Genomic DNA, 16,147 nt, shown 5'->3' with positions numbered 1-16,147 from the left:
GATTCAACAGACAGAGACTGTTTTTTTTTTGAAGCATAGCCTTTCTGTGGGATGGAGGCTGAAGCCCTGAGCTGGGGACAGGGTCAAGCTTATAAGGTTGCAGTTTGAAAAGCAGCCAGGTGCCATGTGGGGGGAGTAGGTAAGTAACTAAGTAACAGTAGCTGCCTGTGGTTTTTCTAGGAATGAGTCAGAGCAAGCTGCCTCAGTGAGTTTATCAAGAGCTGAATGCCCTGGATAGCTTTTGTTCCTCAAGGTTTTCTGGATCCAGGGGAGTTCTAGTAGTTCATATGTGGACTCTGAGAAGATTTAAAATAATTGTGATGGGTGACTAGATTGAGCTCAGACCACTTCCTGCTGGAGGGGGACATCAGTTCTTAGGGAGAGGGTCCTGCGTAGTAGTCGAGCAAAGAGCAGATAGTCCAGCCCTATCAGGATCGTTATGCAGTACTCATGAAGAACTCGGAGTTGTTAAGTAAAGGCTCATAGTCTCTCCTGGAGAAATTCCCGTAAGGCATCTGAATAGGCAAGTTCCAAAGGAAAGCGTTAATAGTATGATAATGAACCCAGGAAGGGGGAGAGCCAAGGGCTCCAGGAGAACCATGTGTCTTTCCATTGAGATTATTAGGTTCATATTTGGTTTTAATATTTTCCAGGAGTTGTTTAGCATTTTCCCTAACTATACCTGATTGGTTAGCATAATAGTAATATTTTTTTCTCCCAGAAATATCACAGATTCTCCCATTTTGGGAGGTTATGAGGTCAAACCCGATCCTGTTTTCAAAGATCATCTCAGTGAAGGAGTTGAGTTGGTTTGGGAGGGTTATTGTGATTTGTTGACTAGAGAGAGGTCTGTTTTGATTTGGTATGTTAGTTGGCTGTGTTGGAATCTTGCATGTGGGTAACAGCTGCTCCTGTCCCTATGCCTTCAGTGATAGCCACCCCTAGAAGTACAGGGAATCAGTATTGGAGGTCTCATTATTTTTCTTTTTTGGGGGTGAGGGTACCAAATGTCTTTATTTGAAGGAATAGTACAAAGTAAAGGCCTTAAGCAGATGCTTTGGTACAACTTTTAGAAAAGGTAAAGATAACCCCAACATGCATACACTGCCTTGGTGACCAGGGGAGTTACTCCACGGCTTTGGAGATGTCAGTTTAGCTCTCATCACTGTCTCCCAGAGTGTGCTTGTCAAAGAGATATTCCACCATGCCGGATTCAGGGCTCCCATCTTCCACAAGCTGGTTATATGATCACCCAATTCATTGATGGATTTCACCTGCTCATTCATGTAATGGGTCTCAGTGAAGTCACACAGTGGGGGTCATCTTTGTCAGCGGCCGGTTTGTGCACTTCCAGTAGTGATTGGTTCACACGTTTTTCCAAGTGTAATGCACACTCCATTGCGTTCAGCCCGCTTGCCCACACATCACAGTCTGGTTTCTCGATGTCCTGCAGGAAGATTCTGCTTCCTCGCTGGCTCTGTAGCTTCGTCAATCTCTCAGCATGCTCCCTCTCCTCAGGAGACTGGCGAGAAAGTAGTTGGCAAAAGTCTTCAGAGCCACGTCATCATGGTCAATAAATAGTAAGACATGGATAGACAGATGTAGGAGGCGTACAGTTCCAGGGTGATCTGGCGGTTGATGGCAGCCTCCGAGTCCTGCTGGTAGCTCTGACACCTGTGAGGGAGACGTGGTGGTCGTGGCAGTGGCTGGACGAGCGGTGCTGGAGCTGCTGCAGCAGAGGCCTTGGGGTGATCCAAGGACTCTGTGAGGTGGTGGCAAAGGGCTCTGACTGTGAGCAGCCAGCTGTAGTGCGGGTTCCATTCAAGCACTGCTGAAGCAGGAAACCTCGGCAACTCTCTACAAAGAACGTCTGGCCAAGATCTCATTTTTCTGTTCAGTGGCTGTATGTATTGTTTGATATCATCTTCCAGGAGCACGTCTAAGCCTGGAAGTAAAAAGACCCCCAGAGTAGGTAAAGTAGGTGCCATTGGGAGACATGGAACTGATGAGTATATGAGTGAGACAACACCTTCTGATTCCCCAATAACTTGAATGGGGGTGTCCTGTGAGACAGGTGCTGCATTTAGTATTATTAGGCAAGGTTAGGTTAGACAGCCCCATTCCAATATAAGAGATCTGGCTCACTCTGAGGCAAATCCCACAGTCCCAGGCTGTGACCTAGGTCAGCTTGTTTGAGGAGATCATGGCTGGTATTGGCTAGAGCTAACATTTGTATGAGAGGGAGATCAAGATGGGGGGAAGAGTTTTGTTTATAGGAGTTTGGTTGGGGAGGCCCAGGGGGCCAGGTTGTTAGTTTTGCTAACAAGGAGGGAGCTGTTGACTGTCTTTATTTCTAGCTTGAGGGTTCTAAGAGGGTTGTATCCCCACCAGTGCCAGTCCCTTTTTCAAGTCCATCTTAAACGGAAGTTGCAGACTCCTCAGTTGAGAGGGTCAACCATGGAAATTCCCAGATAATTCCTTGAGAATATTGTTCTGTATGGGGTGTCTGCACAAGACCAACACTAGAGGAAGGCCCAAGATTCACCTCCACATTCTGATTCTGATTTGGGGCCATGACCATAGGTGCAGAAGTCAGCAATACTCCCCTAGTATGAAGTGGGGCATGGTTTAGTGGTTCAGCAAGGTTGTGTGCTGGGGAAGAGCCATAAATTGCCAAAATGCCAGCACCACTGAAGTGAACAAAGACAGGGGCTGTGAGTCTGGCACAAGGTTTTGTTGATAATTTCAGGATTTATGGAAAGTGGCTTCCAGGACTAGTTTGTGGTGGTTGTTGAAAGAACAGGGACTGGTAGGAGGAATAAGATGGATAGAAAAATGAGTGATATTTTGTAATTAAGATAATGGTGAAATATAAACAAAATAAAAGAATGAGTGTTATGTTTTCAGGACGAGGCCAGTCAGAGGAGAGGGTGGCTGTGATAAAGCCAATGGTAAGAATTGGTAGTGAGGTAGAGGAAGTGGTAATGAGGGAGAGGCTGAGAGGGAAGAGGGGCAAAGCATGCTCATTCCCCATAAAGAGCAACATGGAGGGTGAGGGTGAGGAATTCAGTCTGGTGAGTTCTAAAGACATAAACATTCCTTGTAAACATTCCTTATAACCAAAGGATCTCAGTGGCCTTGAGTAGCTGGTCAAAAATGTGGATGATCGGGCTGGAGAGATGGCTTAGCAGTTAAGCGCTTGCCTGTGAAGCCTAAGGACCCCGGTTTGAGGCTCGGTTCCCCAGGTCCCATGTTAGCCAGATGCACAAGGGGGCGCACGCATCTGGAGTTCGTTTGCAGAGGCTGGAAGCCCTGGCGCGCCCATTCTCTCTCTCTCCCCCTCTATCTGTCTTTCTCTCTGTGTCTGTCACTCTCAAATAAATAAATAAATAATTTTTTAAAAAATGTGGATGATCATGGTATCAGCCATATGTCCTCTAGATCAGTTAGGAAGTGGTAATATTAAAGGAAGCACATATCAGTGGAGCTCTTGGCTATCTCCTCAGGAATCAATTGAAGGCAGGAGGTTTTGAGTTTGGTAGGTCCCAGTGGGGTGGAGGAATGGGAGTGAGGCAACTTTTAAAGGTGTGAGACATGAAACAAAGGGGCAAGATTTTAGAGTTTAGCAGCAGTAGGAGTAAGGAGGATGACCTTATGAGATCCTTGCCATTTAGGCTATAAGGAAGAGTGGGTGCTTGGAGGAGAGACATAGACCTAGTCACCAACTTGGAGGGAGGGGAGGATGCATTAGGGATAGGTGTGGGAAATTTTGAGTCTGCAGTCTTCCATAACTCCATCCTGAAAAAGGAGAGAAAGACTTGAGCAAGGGTAGAGGGCAGATAGGAATCTGTAGGAAGGAGTCCTGGGGAGAGGAGGGTGATAAGTGTCCTGATGTTGATAGGTTTGGGGGAAGAACGTGAAGACAGTGGAGAGCCAGAGGTAAGAGTTTAATCCAGTCTAACTTCAATTCCAAGATTAGTTTAATCAGGATTTCTCTGAGAGAACGATTGGTCTATTCTACTTTCCCAGAGGATTGGGAATGGTAGGGGATATGAAACTTCCACAGTATATGAAGGTTGAGTGATGGCAGATAAATTCAGAAAGTTTATCAGATTGTAAAAAGAAAGGCAAGCCAAATAGGGGGATTACTTCAGTAAGGAGGAGCTTGGCAATGATGGAAGCTCTTTTGTTTGTAGTGGGGAAGGCTTCCACCCATCCCCAAAAGAGTGTCAATAAAAACTGAGAGATATCAAAAGCATCTACCTTCAGCCTCTATCTATGGGTAAAGTCTATTTGCCAGTCCATGGTGGTGGAGGCCTCTCTCATTTGGTGGGTTGGGAACTGGGGAGGACATATGTTGGACTTGGGGTTGTTTTTTTGGCAGACAGCACAGGCAACAGTTAGATTCTGAAGAAAAGCTTATCTTCAGGAGTGAGGTTATCTAAGCCCCGAAGGAAGGACAGCAAGGTGTTGTCAGCAGAATGGAACAGCGATGATATGAAAGCATCTGTTGAATGGGTGGTCAGAGATACGGTGGGTTGTGCTTTAGGCTAAGAGCAAAGGGTTAGGATTATTTCCAAAGGGTGGAGGAAGGGTGAAAGCTCATTCCAGTGACTGTTCAGGTAGGTGAAAGCCATCTCATGAGTGAGAGTGCCAGCTTCATTTGCTGAAAAAAGATATCTATTGTTTGGTTGATGACTTTTACGATGCATGATAGCTGCTTGGGTGGGCAATAAGGCTGAGTCTAAGAGTTCAAGAATGACTTGATGTTGGGGAATCCCTTTTGTGTGGGGAAGTCCCTTTCTGCCCAGATGAGAATGTTTGAGCGTACAATGTTATAGGCATATTTGGGATTGGTATAGATGTTAGCACGGTGAACAGTCACCCAGGTAAGTGCCTAAGTCAAAGCAATGAATTCAGCCTCAGTGTGAAGTGGTATGGGGAGATAAGGGATTTGTTGCTTTTATTTGTGGGTGATATGGGTCTTAAGGGTCACTCTGGAGGGTGTTATAGCCTCTTATAAAGGGCTCCTGTTTAACGGCTCTACCATCAATGAACCAGTCAGGTACATTAGGTAAGGGGATGTCATGAATATGTGAGAACAGATTTAAAGAAAGGTCCAAGACTTCTGTGCAGGTATGGATAAGGGGATCAAGTAACATTGCAGAATGTGTGGTAGGTAAGAGAATATCAGGATTTAAGTGTGGGGATTGATCAAAGTAAGACTGGGTTCAAGAAGATAAGCATGGAGTGTCTGGATGTGGAAAGGGTGAAGAGAAAGAAAGGCTCAATGACTTAAGAGATCTTTTAAATATTGGGAGATGAAAATGTACAGAGGGCTGTGGAGGGATATACTGTTGGCTTCAGGGACAAGAGGACAAGGGTCTGGAGGCACAAAGGCTATCACTGTGTGAACATATCTAATTGTTTGGAGAGGTAAGCTGGGGACAAAGAGTGTCACCTCCTCTTTGACAGAGGATGGCCAGGACTTGATCTTGTTGATGTGTAGAAAAAGGGAAAAGTTTATGTTGTGTAGGAAATGGGTAGAGACTGTGCATAGAGATTGTGTGAGAAGGTTCATGGGGGCTTGGAGCGATTTAGTGGACAGAAGTGGCTCATCAATGGATCCCCTGGTGGCCTCATATAGGGGGTGGGCTATGAGAAAGAAGTTTGGAATCCAGATACGGAAGAAGTTGAAGAGACCAAGCAATGCATGCAATTCACATTTGGTCGGGGGTAGGGAGAAATAAATGAGGTCTTTAATTCTGGAGGTTGGAATGGCTTTCCCTTCTTGTGAGATTGAGAGTTCCGAGGTAAAGAATAGAGATTTTGCAGATTTGGGTATTATCCCAGAAGGCTCTATATCTCCAGGATGCCAATGAATTTACAAGTAGGGTAGTGTGGGTTAAGTTTGTGTCTTTGGAAGGAGTGCATAATAGGAGATCATCTACATATTGAAGCAGAAAGCTAGGTTTGACATCTAGAGTGGCTAAGTCTTGTTGTAGAGCCAGGCCAAAATAGTGAGGGCTGTCCTTAATGTAGGTAGGACTGTCTAGATCAGTTGTTTCTGGGTTGCAGGATCTTCCCGGGTGAAGGTGAAGAGTAGTCTTGACTTGGGATGTAAGGGGATACTAAAGAAGGCATCCTTGGGCTGGAGAGATGGCTTAGTGGTTAAGCGCTTGCCTGTGAAGCATAAAGACCCTGGTTTGAGGCTCGATTCCCCAGGACCCACGTTAGCCAGATGCACAAGAGGGCACATACGTCTGGAGTTCATTTGTAGTGGTTGGAGGCCCTGGTGTGCCCATTTTCTCTCCCTCTCTCTCTCTCTCTCTCTCTCTCTCTCTCTCTCTCTCTCTCTCTGTTTGTTGCTCTCAAATAAATAAAAATAAACAAAAAACTTTTTAAAAACGAAGGCATCCTTGAGGTCAAAGACAGAGAAGTGTTTTGAAGAAGAGGAAATGGAGGAAAGACGCACATAGCAGTTGGCAACAATGGAAAAGTGGGAATGATAGCATGGTTTAGTTTTCAGAGGTCCTGGACTAAGTGATAGGACCCACTGGGTTTTTTAATGCCTATAATGAGAATATTATGAGGTAAATGAATAGGGATGAGCAGAGAAACTGAGAGTAGGCACTAAAAAATAGGTTTCAGTACCCAGTGTATGGGAGGAGGCAGAGGGTATTGGTCTTGGAAGACATAGGCAGAAGGGTCTTTGAGGGTTATGAGGATGGGAGGGTGATGGGAGATGATGTCATGGTGAAAGGCATCCCGTATTACAGGGTTGTCAGAGTGTAGCAGGGAGGCAACAGTTTGAGAACAGATCTGTGATGGGTTTGAGTCCATATGTAGGAAGGAAACAGTGGTTGCTTTTAAAAGGAGTATATGCAGGGAGACTCTGAGTTTTGATAATAGATCTCTGCCAAGGAGCGGGAGGAGGTATTGAAGCATAACAATGAATTAGTGTGTTAAAATTAAGGCTCCAAATCCACAGAGGACAGGTAAAGTACAGTGAGGGTTATGAGGTGTCTTATATAAGTAATAAGGATCTTAGTAGAAAGTGTCTGTCCCTGTCAGGAGGTAAGTAAAGAATAAGAGGCCCCAGTATCCAAGATGAAAGAGATCTCATCATCAGCCACTATGCCTTGTACACTGAGTTCCAATGAACCAGATGTTAACTTGACTTGGGGCTAGGAACTTGGGTCCCATCATTGGAATAAGGCATATGATGGAGTGCTGATGTTGATGCCAGAGGAACATCAAGAGTGGTTAATCGGACAATTCATTTTCCAATGTCCCCAATGTCCACAGATGAGATAGGCCTTGGTTGCGGGGGTAGGGGGGAGGGCAGAGATTAGGGCATTCCTTTGCCCAGTGGCCAGTTTGGTTACATTAAAAACAAGGATGGGGCTGGAGAGATGGCTTAGTGGTTAAGTGCTTGCCAGTGAAGCCTAAGGACCCTGGTTTGAGGCTCAAGTCCCCAGGATCCACGTTAGCCAGATGCACAAGGGGGCGCATGCGTCTGGAGTTCATTTGCAGTGGCTGGAGGCCCAGGCGGGCCCATTCTTTCTATCTGCCTCTTTCTCTCTCTCTCTCTCTCTCTCTCTCACACACACACACACTTAAATAAATAAATAAAAATGAACAAAAAATAATTTTTAAAAACAGGGATGGAAAGCTGTCCTCAATTACTAGCAATTGATGGTAAAGGCATTGACTGGGACCATAGAGTTGTGGCCAAGAACTGAAAATCAGCTTGGCATACTTTTCTGTTTTGTTCTCAGTATTTCTCTTCCTTTTCTGGCCTCTCCCTCTCTGCCATTGAAGACTTTGAAAGCCAAGTCTCAGGAGTCATAAGACCATTTTTGAGACATTGGAGTTTGCGCCTGATGTCAGGAGCTGACTGTCCCAGGAAATGAATGTGAAAAAGTAAGGTGCCTTCATGGGAATTTACATCCCCTTTAGAGAATTTTGTAATAGCTTTGGATGGATGGTTGAGTAAAAGAGAAGGATTTTCAGTGAAGCCTTGAGTTACTTCCTTTAACTTGTCAAAATTAATTCTACCACAAGCATTTTGATGCATCCCCTCGGTTGGTTAGGTCACCATAAGCTGCAGGTGGGCTGAGGCCTAGTCTCCCACTTGGTAGTTCCAACTAGGGTCTGTCAGTGGAACTGCCTCATCCAGGGGGAGATTGGGGATTTTCTTGGTTGAGCCTATTGGCAGGAGCATGGGTTTGCCTTCCAAATATGTTCTCTTTCATCATGGGTAAGAACTGAGTTTAAAATGTTAAAAACATCCCTCCAAATGAGGGAGTAGGTTCGGGTAAGCCTCAGAAAGATCTCTTAGTGGAAGGGATTCTGGGAAAAAGACCCCAATTTTTGTTTAATTGAGTCCATTTCAATAAGAATGAAGGGGGCTAGAGAGATGGCTTAGCAGTTAAGCGCTTGCCTGTGAAGCCTAAAGACCCTGGTTTGAGGTTCAATTCCCCAGGACCCATGTTAGCCAGATGCACTTCCTTTGCAGTGGCTGGAGGCCCTGGAACACCATTCTCTCCCTCTCTCTCTCTCTCTCTCTCTCTCTCTCTCTCTCTCTCTCTCTCTCCCTCTTTCTTTCTTTCTCTGTCTGTCGTTCTCAAATAAATAAAAATAAACAACAGCAAAACAAATGAAGGGAACATGGATGCCTGTGGGTCTGTCTCTCCCTGCTACCTCACGTAGAGGAAACCTCTCATGACTCCCCCTTCATTGGTCCTCCCCATGATCTAGTGTGGGGTGAGGAAGGAAGGGGAGAAAGAGAAGGAAGAGGGGTGTACATAGTAAGGGTGAGAGTTTCAGAGGGCTGAGGTAGAGAAGCAGGAGGATTGGAAGGGAGTTGGAAGGAGGTGGGTGTAGATAGGAGGTTAGATGAAGGGTTAGGAGGTATGGAGCGATTGTAAGGAGGATGTACGTCTGCTAGGTCAAAAGAAGGTAGGTCTGGGGAAGACTTTCATTAAGAGAAAGCTCCAGAAGGCTTCTGGTGGCAAAGAGGAATTTGATAAGTGGAGCAAGGGACACAAAAGGAGGAGTGGGAGCAGAGGGCAAAGAAGCCTTGGATGTAGGGAACCTTGGACTATTTACCATGGCATGGCAGAAAGTTATCCAGATCAGTGATAATGTTGAAAATGAAAGTAACAAATCTGGCCAGTGCAGCCATTGTCCAGGAAACAGAAAGTTCTGGTAATTTGGTGGGTAGGAGCTCAGTTAGAGTTCCTTTAAATTATCTCTGAGACATGCCAATGGAGTGTCTTTTGGAAAAGATATTTTTTAATTTTTTTTTTTTTTCAAGCAGAGATAGAGAGAAGGAATGGCCATGCCCTGGTCTCTAGCCACTGCAAACGAACTCCAGATGCATGTGCCACTTGTGCATCTGGCTTATGTGGGACCTGGAGAATCGAACCTGGGTCCTTTGGCTTTGCAGGCAAATGCCTTAACCACTAGGCAATTTCTCCAGCCCTGGAAAAGACAATATATAATTTGTAGGACACAGAATAAACTGATTGGCTAGTCCCACAACCACAGACAACTCCAAGGCTTATGGAGAGCTGAGGAGAGACCCAAGAATTTGGAGGGAACATCCCTACACTTGTAATTCTTGAGGTGTCTGGTGGACAAGTTAGTTGTGGGGAGGGGCTCCCAGAGCCTCCAATCATTCATGGACAGAGGGAAAGAGTGAGGAACTCCTGCAATTTTAGGGTCTGAAACCCAGACCGCCATCCACTGCAGACTGAGAGGATGTACCTTGTCCTGAAGGCCAGAATGTGATGAGGATGTGGGATGAAAGTTGGTCAAATAGTGAATGGCCTCTTGTCTGGAGTTCAAAAGTTGAAGGGAAAAAGGGAGAGAAAGGTAAAGGGGTGACCCAGTGGGTTACCTAAAGGGTGGTCAGAGTCCCGGTTGAGCTTAGAAAGGGATTTCAGATATTCACCAGGGTATATCCCTGGTCAGAATTTCCTCAGTCTCCACAAACAAGCCACCAAACTCATGCAATCCAGCATTTCGGGGAGGGAAGAAGGGGTCGCAGGCTTCCCAAAGGATGGAGGCTGAAGCCCTGAGTGGGGGATGGAGTCAAGCTTCTGAGAGCGCAGTCTGAAGAATCTGAGTGGAGCCAGGCACAGTCTGGGGGGAGTAGACAAGTAACTGAGTAGCAGGAGCTGTTTGTGGTTTCTTTTTTTTTTTTTTTTCTTGGAATGAGTCAGAGCAAGCTGCCTCGGTGAATTTGTCTGGAGTGGAATGCCCTGGGTCGCTTTTGTTTCTCAAGGCCTTCTAGGTCCAGGGGAGTTTTAGTCCTTCAATAGGGGTCTCATGTGTTCAGCTCTAATGCCCATGCATGTCCCCGGTCCTCAAACAAGTGACTACCATGCTTACTGAGATGTTATTGGGTGCCAAGTTCTGGTATATGACAATATATACTCTATAAATATATGTAAAGTTGGCAGGCTGTGGTGGCACACACCTTTAATCCCAGAATTTGGGAGGCAGAGGTAAGAGAATAGCCATGAGTTCAAGACCACCCTGAGACTAAATAGTGAATTCCAGGTCAGCCTGGATTAGAGCAAGACCCTACCTTGAAAAAAAATGTAAAATTTGCATTCAGCAAAATAGGTAACTTATATGCTATAACAGTAGACAAAACATACAAAAATGCCTGCCCTCACAAATGAAATAGGCAATAAATGAGGTAACATATAAAATAAATTGTATACTATGAGCAAGTAACAAAATACAGAAAATGGAGCATGAAATGTATGCAGTGTATGGTTGAGATATTAGGATATCCGGGAAGGCCCCGGTGCCTAGGTGATTTTTCAATAAAAACCAGTGAGGAAGAAGGAATGGACACACAGGTTTCAGCAGGAAGCAAGCTGAAACAATTTTGAGCAACATTCCCCCAAAATGTCAATCATGTTTGATACACAAAAAAAAAAAAATGAATTTGGAGTGTACTAGTCACTTTTCTTGTTGCTGTGACCAAATACCTGACAAGAAGTAACTTAAGAAAAGTTTATTTTTGACTCCTAGCTTAAGGGAACACAATCCATCACATCAGGGAAAACATAATATCAGGAGCAGGAGGCAATTGGTTACAGCAGGTCCAGAGTCAGAAAGCAGAGAGCCAACAGGAAATAGGGGCTGACCTATAAAATCCCAGTCCCCACTGATCCACTCCCTTCACTGAGGCTCTACCTCCTACAAGTTCCACAGCTGTCCAAAACAGCATCACCGCCTGGTGGACACAGCCCATGAGGATATTCCACACTCAAATCACAACAGAAAGGAAGAAGTGGTGGGGAAAGTAATTGGTTACAGAGAGGGAGCAAACAGCCAGAGGGGATGCCATGCCAAGATAGTTGTGAACTGAGGAGTGACACAATTTGAAAGGATCTCTATGACTGCTGGGTGGAAGACACATGACAAAGGGGAAAGGTAAAACTGAAGAAACCAAGCAGGAAGTCCTTGTAGTAACCCAGGCAAAAGATGGCAGGGCTTGGACCACGCCTGTTTGAGTAGATGACAAGAAAATAGATGGATTACTAGTAAAGCTCAAGCATGGAGCCAAAGGAACAGAGAAGGCTGCAAAGTTGGTCTGCTTAGTATGGCAAGAGAAAGGAAACATTTGAGACACTGTGTTTCCATGTATAGCTCATCCATGTCAGTCATCTTAAACCCTTTCAATGAGAATTTCTGACTTTCAATTATCAAAGTGTGTATCACTTGCATGTGTGTCCCCCACCCCCTGAAGGTACTCTTCCCACGGCTGTAAACCAAAAGTAACTGGAAACCAGCATTAAACAATTTCTATAAGAATGTGGAGTACAATTAATTCTGCTTCTTTGATCCCTGAGTAGATTAAATCAAAGGTCTGTTTTCTGGACTACTTCCTAGAATTTCTCCATGTGATTAAGTCCCAGTCATCCCTCTATGTACAAGTGACTGTAAAGTCACATTTTTGTTGCTGTAACAAAACACCTAGAAAATGACTCAAGGAAGATCACTGTGAGTTAAAGGCCACTCTGAAACTGCATGGTTAATTCCATGTCAGCCTGGGCTAGAGCGTGACCCTCCCTTGAAATCCCACATTAATAATATTAATAATAATAATAACAATTATAGATGACTCGAGGGTGTTAAGAATAATTTAAGATCATAGTTTCAGAGATTTCAGTTCGACATGGTAGGGAGGGCATGTCAAAGTAGAGAAGCTCACATTCTGGTGACCAGGAGCCAGAGAGATTGCAACTGCACTCACAAGCATCCTTGTTTTTCCCCTTTTATTCCATCCAGATTCCCAAATTAGGTCATGGAACCACTCATATTAGGAAAGGTCTTCCCCCTTAGTCCTCTCTAGAAATACCCTCATAGAAATACCCAAAGACATGTTTTAGTAATTTCCTAGGAACTTCTCAATCCAATCACTTTGACATTAAGATTAACCATCACACATCATCTTCCATTCCTTGTCTTGCTCTCTCACTTCCTAATTGAGATCTCTTCCACATCTGAAATAAGTATCTTACATTGGAATCCTTGTTCTCAGGACCAAAAAGACCAAGTGTAATATTTAAATAGACACATATGCCTTTCTGAATTTCAAAGGTGAGTTCCCAAATAAAGATAAAAAATCAGAGTTATCAAAGTATAGATGATACTTAAAGTCATAAACCAGATGTGATTGCATACTAATCATGTGTAGTTACAAAAGAATACCAATAAAAATGATTTAGAGAGCTTCAGTGGTAAGAATTTAAGATGCGGTATTTATAGATCTCCAGTGCAGAAGCCACCACAAGAAGAAAACCAGGAAAATGTGTCTCAAAGCCAAGAGACAGGAGTAGTCACTGCATAGAATAGAACATTGCAGACAGGTGAGCAAAGAGGAAGACTTGAAAAATGGCCATTGGATTCATCAGCATGGAGGTCATCGACCTTGAGAAGAGTGAAATTTATAGAAGATTGGGAATAGAATCCTAATTAGATAGATGTGATAAGCAAAGAAGAAGCATAAAATATAAATATAGAAAATACTCTGGGCTGGAGAGATGGCTCAGCTGTTAAAGGTGCTTGCTTGCAAAACCTAACCATCTGGGTTTGATTCTCTGGTAGCAATTTCACAAAGTGGCTCATGTGTCTGGAGTTCATTTGCAGTAGTAGGAGATCCTGGTGTGCCCATTCCTCCCCCACCCCCTCTCTCTCTCTTTCTCTTTCCTTGAAAATAAATAATCACAAATATTTTTTAAAAGAAACACTTTTAAAGAGTTTTACTATAAGATGAAAGGGATAAAGGGATAGAGGCTGAAGGTAGAAGATGTGGAACTATCACAATTTTTTAAGATTAAAATATATATCATAGTTATATCTTCATGAGAATGATCTCATTAAACGGATATTGTGGTTTGAACATAAAATGCCCTCATAGGCTCATGTTTTTGAACACTTGGTCCACGGCTGGTGGCACTGCTTGGGAAGGTTGTGGAACCTGTAGGAGGAGGAGCCTTGCTGGGGAAACTGAGTCACTGGGATGGGCCCCACTTCCTGTTATCCCTCTGCTTGGCCTGAGGATGTGAGAGCCAGTTCTCTGTTCCTGCCATGGCTTCCTTCCTCTAGAATAATCTCTTTCTTCCCTACGTTGCTTCTGGTCAAGTATTTTGTCCTAGCAATGAGAAAGTAACTAATACAAAAAGCAAAGAATTCTTACAGATATCAAAATTCAGAAGTGTCTATTTCCAAAGTCATGGCCATAAAACATCAGGAAAACTTTTAAAGAAAATCATCTAATGCATTGGGAAATTTTAGAGTAGGTGTCACATGTGAACTCAGATGCACAGTGAAATGGATTTGATACTTGTGTTTCACTCTAAGTCATTAACTAAGCACTATAAGGGACCATGCTTTATTCATTTTTACATCCATAGCAACTGTTCATGACCTGACCCAGAGCATGCTCTTCATGAATATTAATCATTAATTAATAAAACAATTCTGTCTCTAGGTATAAATGACATTTTGGTGTTTTTTACAGTGCACAGTATACCTAAAGCCTGGACTTTCAGGCACTTCTGAGAATTAATACCCCAGCTAGACCATAAATTTCATATTTAACTACCTCACACCTATTTTCTTGACACTAGCCTCCCATAAAGCCTCTTACTTTTGGTGCTTGGATAAGCAATGGAAAATATAAATGTTTTGCATAATTTTTAGACTGAGAATTCTGAAAAGAGAAAGAAATCAAAAAGAGTTTTAAGCTAACAAATAAAAGAAAGATGTATTTGGAAGGATTAAGTGAGTAAATATGACCAAAAACTGAAAAATATACCAAGACTCATTACTCATTTAATCATTTCTGAGCTAACAAACTACAGGTGAGCAAAAGAAAATTATTGTTTTATATTATTTTCTCTTTTCCAGGAGTTCCTCATCACAGAACAGGTACACAGATATGGAGCCAAATTTGAGGTGATGGGTCACCCATGGACAGTGCTCTCTTTATTCTCTTTAAAAATATGCTCCATGACATCCTTCTTAGTTCCTTGATCAGAAAGTATGGTCAGAAAATAGCAAATTTAATTGCACTACACATGGTCTAAAACAACAACATTGGTACAGTGTAGTATTTATTTTCTAAATTCACAATTGGAGTGAGCAGAGCAACCAGAAACATCAAATGTGGATTTCTAAAGCCAATGGATACTTTTGAGAATTCTGAGTTTATTTTTTAATATTTTTACTTATTTATTTGCTTCCTAGTTAAATTCCTTCTTCATACCATAACTGGAAATCTGCGGTAGCCTACAGATTCAGCTAAAACAAAAAAGCTCCCTGAGGTAGTGGTTGTTCATATAATACTTCCCCTTCTGCATTGGGTCCTATAAATTTACTGTAGTTAGCATCAAGGGAAACAATTATTTTGATGTTAAATCTAGCAAAATCAACAAAGCATATCTCAAATGCTCAAATAAACTAAATCAAAAAGGTGACAGGAAAAATATTAGGAGTGTTAGGAATAGTTGCAAATAAGTACTAACAAACTTGGGTTTATATTGTTTTCTTTGTATATTGATAGGAGACAGGCACATGAATAATAATGTTTCTTCAGCAAGGACACCAATCCAGAATCCCTTTAGTTTAGGCTTTGGAAATGCCAATCTACATCCCAAGACAAAACTAAAACATGGTCTATTCTGTAGAAACTGGGGGAGAAGAAGCCATTAGCTTCCGCTAGGAAGTTATAGAAAGTTATGCTTTGCCATGATTATTATTTCATTAAAAGGTTGTATGTCACTCTCCAAGCTAAGGAGATGTAATCATTCCTTGTTATGTATACAATAGTAGCAACATAAACTTCCACCACAATACTGAGCAACAAAACAGTGTTATCTGGATTTCTTTAGGCCTGATGGAACCAACACTTTAATCAGATTGCATCTGAGCTTGTGATTTTTCAATATCTGCCAATAAGTATGTTTCAAAGTTCAAGTTTTTATATGCACATGATATGCATATGCATATCAAATATTGTTCTGTATCATAGCCCTCAGATGCTGAAAGCTTTAGTATCTGTTCATCATCTCAAAAGCAATGGAATTAATTGATAGGGTGCATGGTTTCAGGAGCCACGCTGTGTGTGGAGATTAAGCCAGGAACTCCCATTCTTATAACAGAAAATCAGTAAATCCAGTATAAAGAGAAGGTGAATAGTCATTCATTATATGTCAATGAGCAACAATTTAAATTTGAGTATCCATAGGTCTCTTTTATATATGGTGCTCTCTCTTCAAGCTATGGGAAAAAAAAAAATTAAAAGAATGGTGAGACCTGAAAACCAAATATTAGCTTCTCAAATCCTTTTTATGTCCAATGCATAAAGCAAGAACACATAATTCAAGGTGAGAATAGCACCTTATTTGGGTTAGCAATTATCACTTAATAAATCATCCACAGCTTAGTACCTGAAAACAGCAAGGATGAAGGCTCTGGTCCAAGTTTCTCATGAGACTGCAGCCAGGTGGGACAGCAGAGATGTGCCTGAAGCTCTCTCTCCCTACACCCTCAGGTTCTGCCATGTGCTTTCTGAATATGAACTAAACTGGGTTCCTTATAACATGGGAGCCTG

The 16,147-nt window shown here is 42.9% G+C and overlaps 1 pseudogene; it reads right to left on the bottom strand.

The window, feature by feature from the left end:
* Positions 1-1,152: 1,152 nt before the first annotated feature.
* LOC101599619 overlaps positions 1,153-16,147 on the bottom strand; it is a 32,926-nt pseudogene continuing 17,931 nt past the window's right edge.

This window comes from Jaculus jaculus, chromosome 1 (genome assembly GCF_020740685.1).
Source record: "Jaculus jaculus isolate mJacJac1 chromosome 1, mJacJac1.mat.Y.cur, whole genome shotgun sequence".
NCBI lineage: Eukaryota > Metazoa > Chordata > Mammalia > Rodentia > Dipodidae > Jaculus > Jaculus jaculus.
Note: the sequence above shows the minus strand (reverse complement) of the source record. Positions and strands in the feature narration are given on the sequence as shown.